Source organism: Humulus lupulus, chromosome 8 (genome assembly GCF_963169125.1).
Source record: "Humulus lupulus chromosome 8, drHumLupu1.1, whole genome shotgun sequence".
Lineage (NCBI taxonomy): Eukaryota > Viridiplantae > Streptophyta > Magnoliopsida > Rosales > Cannabaceae > Humulus > Humulus lupulus.
In genome coordinates this window covers 30,587,296-30,593,295 of record NC_084800.1, presented here as the reverse complement: position 1 = coordinate 30,593,295, position 6,000 = coordinate 30,587,296, and positions in this window count along the sequence as shown.

Below are 6,000 nucleotides of genomic sequence, written 5' to 3'. Positions count from 1 at the left end.
GTGGTTTGATGAACAATCCTATTATATGCAAGTAGAGTGAACACTGTATTGAAATTTAATATATTTATAAAATACAAAATTTAATGAAATTATCTTTAGCACTCACACTATCTTCTTTATCCTATTCTTCAAATACATCACCAATTTTTTTTTTCCATTAAACTTTTACATCACTTCATGCATAAGCTACTCCATATTTTTCTCTACATCATTTAAATATTATATTTTTTTAATAATATTTATTTATTTTAATAAAAAATACTAAATATTAATTAAAAACTCTTTTGAAGGAAAAAAAACAAAAGTAAAAACAATATTAGAATATTATTTGAAGGAGCTCTATTATTTCTATAGATGTAGAGAAATAATAGTAAATTTTAGAGAATCTATAAAATAGAGATGTGATATAAAACATCTCATGGACATAGACACTACAACAATTAATGCTAGTTGCGGCGTAGCTATTAGCGGTGGGTTCAATCCGCCGCTATTATACAGGCTATTAGCGGCGGACTAGGGGGTTCGCCGCTAATTATGTGTGATTATTTAAAAAATATATAATAATATGTATTAGCGGCGGACTGCCCATTATTAGCGACGGGTAGTCCGCCGCTAATACAACAGATGAAATGCTCGGGAAACAGACGGTTATTTATTTAAGTTTTATTAGCGGCGGATAATCACCTTTTATTAGAGGCGGATTATCTGCCGCTAATAGTATTAGTGACGGAGAATCTCATTTATTAGCGACGGGCTATAGTAATAGCGGCGGGACCCCGCCGCTAATACATTTACGGTTTAAAATTTCGCAGCCCAATTTCCTTCTTCTCTTCCCTTCTCTCTGTCAAAACCCTTCTCCATTTTCTTCATTGATCACTCACAATATCCCCTACTCACACCAAAATTTTCTACTCAAGATTTCTGGTGCCATTGTACTGAGTACTGAGTTCACCTCATTTCCTTTCATCACTCACTTGCCACTCAAGCAAATAACTTCCCGTCATCTTCAATTTCTCATCTCTCAGACTTGCAGTCACCACACAACCAGTACCCCTACATCACCGCACCGCCACACCACCGCGCGACGTTCTCCAACCCTCCGTCCACTCCTTTCGTAGTCGCACTTCGCACTATCATCCTCTCTCCATCCAGTCTCTGTCCTTTCTCGGTCTCTCCTACGCACCTTTTCATTTATACATGTATATATCTTTAATTTTGATGCTTGGGATACTTTCTTGATGAGATATTTGTTTTTGATTTTGTTTTTGGAAGAAAATATGAATATTTGTGGGGCTCTAGTTTGATTTTTAAATTAGTGTTAAGAGCTGAAATTCGATAAACCCAGAAACATCGCATCCCGGACCAAAACCTAAAACAAATCGTCATACCCATTTTTCATTCTCTATACACACTCCCCTGCTCTTCAAAATGTGCATATCTTCCATTTGCTTTAGAGTCTCTTCTCTTCGGCTGCTATATATACATATATTTATATATATATATATCACTCTACTAATTGCATATTGATTTTGGGTTTTTCTTTTCTTAACAGATTCGAGCTCAACTTCTTCCACTCTAATAACTTGGGATCAATATTCTTTTTGCTGCCTATCACAGTGCTTCAGGTACTTCTTTTCTCAAAACAAAATATATATTCTTGAAGAACAGGTTATAAAGTTTGTATATAATTGTACACTTGTATTTATGGCTGTATGATTTTGTTCTCTCTGCTTTTAGTGGAATGAATCGACCAATTTTTTTATGGATCAAGAAGTGTTTATTTATGCTCAGTTATACTATATTTTACTGGGTTTTTAAAAAAAAAATTTCCATAATTCAATATGCAGATATTGTTTTTGGTAGTTTACTGCTGAAGTGTAGAGCTACTCTAGATTTCCTAGCCCTAAACCCTGTCTCGATATTCAGGTATGAGAAAACCTTGGTAGATTTTATAGTATGGTGAGGAAGTTGTAGATTTTATGGTTTGATTAAGTTTTTTTGAATCAATTGACTTGGTGGTTTTTTATTTATTAGTTTATAATTAAAAAAAATATTAGTATGTTGCTTTATGTTTTTTGTGAAATTTAATTAAGTAAAATAGTTTTTTTTTGTTATATGTTATGTCAACATAATGAGATATGTAATGAATATTATATAATTTAGTTAATTAGTATTATTATAAATAATTGAAAATTATTAAAAAATTAATTAGTAGTTAATTAGAAGTTAATTTATTTTCTCTCTATCGGTATGCTTGTTATTGATGGTTGTTGACTACAACCATCAATTACAAGAATATTGGCACAGAAATGATAAGTTTAAAATATTATTAATAAAATAATGAATGATAAAGATTAATAAAATTTATCTAATTATTTAAAAAAATAAATTAGCCTTAAAGTCAAATAATAATTAATTTGTAAAATTATTATTATTATTACAAATCAAAAAATTATATAATTAAATAATAAAAAATAATTAAATAGTTATAAATTACATAAATATAGAAATTGATAATTATATTTTATAAAAGTATAAAAAATTATATAAATAATATTTTATTTTTTGATTAATTTTTAATAATTTAATTAATTAAATAATAAAAGTTTGATATAATATTATCTAATTAAATAATTTAATTTAATTTGTTTATTGAATAACATTGTTTAATATAAATTACATGAATATAAAAATTGATAATTATATTTAATAAAATTTTAAAAAATTATGAATAAATAATAATTTATTTTTAATTATTTTTTATTAATTTAATTAATTAAATAATAAAAGTTTGATATAATATTATCTAATTAAATAATTTAATTTAATTTGTTTATTGAATAACATTGTTTAATATACATTACATGAATATAAAAATTGATAATTATATTTAATAAAATTTTAAAAAATTATGAATAAATAATAATTTATTTTCAATTATTTTTTATTAATTTAATTAATTAAATAATAAAAGTTTGATATAATATTATCTAATTAAATTATATAATTTAATTTGTTTATTGAATAACATTATCTAATATTAAATTGTTATAAATTACATGAATATAGAAATTGATAATTATATTTAATAAAAGTATAAAAAATTAAGAATAAATAATTATATAAATAATAATTTATTTTTTGATTAATTTTTAATAATTTAATTAATTAAATAATAAAAGTTTGATATAATATTATCTAATTAAATAATTTAATTTAATTTGTTTATTGAATAGCATTTTTTATTATAAATTACATGAAAATAAAATTCGATAATTATATTTAATAAAATTTTAAAAAATTATGAATAAATAATAATTTATTTTTAATTTATTTATTAATTTAATTAATTAAATAATAAAAGTTTGATATAATATTATCTAATTAAATTATATAATTTAATTTGTTTATTGAATAACATTATTCTAATATTAAATTGTTATAAATTACATGAATATAGAAATTGATAATTATATTTAAAAATTATGAATAAATAATAAATTAGTTTAGGAAAACAAATTAATTTGTTTATAAATAACATTATCTAATAAAACATCATAAAATAGCATAAGATGTTATAATATTGCATAAGATTTCAAAAATGATAACAAATCTCCTTTGTTATCCATTTCTATTCACATTACTAAAACTCACACTCTTATAACACTTTAGATGGCGATTGACAAGACTTGGACAACATTGAGAAATCGTAGTTGTCAAGAATATTGGAATGGTCTGCAAGCTTTTTTGAGGATGGCGTCGGAACATAAAGATTCTGATGGAAGAATTAGGTGCCCGTGTGTGAGATGCAATAATAATAGATTTGAATCTTTAAATGTTGTTCGGGCACACGTATTCGATAGGGGTTTTCATCAAGCTTATGATAAGTGGATTTTTCATGGTGAGGTGGAAGAAATTGTTGCTGATGAGGTGGTTGATGAGAATGAAGACGATGAGATGATTCACGTTGTGGAAGACTTCCTTTTACCGACAACTGAGGAAGTAGAAAGGGATCCCGGTGGGAGTCAGTATTATGACGAGTTATTTGAGGAGATTGAAGCGGAGTTGTATCCTGGCTGTGATTGGATTTCATCCCTGAACTTTTTAGCAAAGTTATTGCATCTAAAAGTTAGAGGGAATATGCCTAACAACATATTTGATGAATTGCTGAAGTTGTTAAAGCTTGCATTTCCTAAGGAGAACAAAATCCCCGGATCGTACTACGAGGCGAAAAAGAGATTGAAAAAAATAGGGTTGGGATACGAGTCCATTCATGTGTGTCAGTATGATTGCTGCTTATTTTATAATGGGCATGCATCTAAAGAGACATGTCCAGTATGCGGAAGTAGTAGATGGATTACTTCCGAAATGACCAAAGGAAAAAAAGTGCCTCACAAGGTGATGCGTTACTTTCCGTTGACCCCTCGGTTGAAAATATTATATAGTTCAAGGATTACAGCAAAACACATGATATGGCATCACGCTGGGAAATCAAAAGATGAAGGGGTGATGCAACACCCGGTGGACGGCTCTGCGTGGAAGGACTTTGATGCCAAGCCTCCTGATTTTTCAAGGGATCCCAGAAATGTTCGTCTGGGCTTAGCTGCTGATGGATTTAATCCATTTGGCAACATGAACCTTGCATACAGCATGTGGCCTGTGGTGTTGGCAAACTATAATCTGCCACCTTAGTTGTGCATGAAAGATAATTATTTCATGTTGACCCTCCTTATTCCTGGGCCAAAATCACCCGGTAAGGACATGGATGTATTTCTGAGACCATTGGTGGATGAGTTGAAGGATCTGTGGGTTAATGGAGTTGATACAAGAGATAGTACGACCAACAGGATGTTCAAGATGCGGGTAGCCCTTTTGTGGACAGTGAACGATTTTCTAGCTCGCAGTAGTTTGTCTGGATGGAGTGGTCAGGGATACAAAGCTTGTCCTACGTGTAATGAGGACACAACTTCCATCCGAGTGATCGGTAAGACGTCTTACGTTGGTCACGGAAGATTCTTGCCAAGTACTCATCGAATGAGAAGAGACAAAGAGTTCGATGGAGAAGTTGAGAGAAGACGTCCTCCGAGACGGTTTACTTGTGAGGATATACTAGAACAAGTTAATGCTCTTGCAGCGCAAGTTCCAGGAAAACATGTCCAGTTTGGGGGTGTGAAACGTAAAAGAGGAGTAGATGAAGGTAATTGGAGGAAAAAAAGTATTTTTTACGAGCTTGAGTATTGGTGTACAAACAAATTAAAACACAATATAGATGTCATGCATGTTGAGAAGAATGTGTGTGATAGTCTCCTTGGCACCATCTTAGACAGTGATAAATCTAAGGACACCACTAATGCCAGACATGATTTGAAAAAGATGGGTGTGAGAGAATCATTGTGGATTTATGAAGATGAGAATGGGAAGCTGATGAAGCCGCACGCTCCTTATGTGTTAACTCTAGCGCAGAGGCAACCGTTTTGTCAGTTTATAAAAGGAGTTAGATTTCCAGATGGCTTTTGTTCAAATTTGAAGAAGAAAGTGTCCGAGAATGATACAAATATTCTTGGGTTGAAGTCACACGATTGTCATGTGATAATGCAACGATTACTTTCTCTCGGTGTTCGCAAGTTTCTTCCAAAATCTATATCGACCACTATTGCATAATTGTGCAATTTCTTCAGGCAAATATGTTCGAGGACTTTAAATGTTAAAGATATGGAGGAAGCACAAAATTATCTTATTCAGATATTGTGCAAGATGGAGTTGATTTTTCCTCCAGCTTTTTTTGACATAATGATTCATTTGGTATTACATTTGCCAGAAGAAGCAATATTGGGTGGTCCAGTATTTATGAGGTGGATGTATCCTTTTGAAAGGTACATGAAAAAATTAAAGAATTATGTGGGAAATAAAGCTCGCCCTGAAGGGTCGATCGCCGAAGGCTATGTTGCAGACGAGGCTTTGACCTTTTGTTCAATGTATTTCAAAGGCATTGAAACAAGA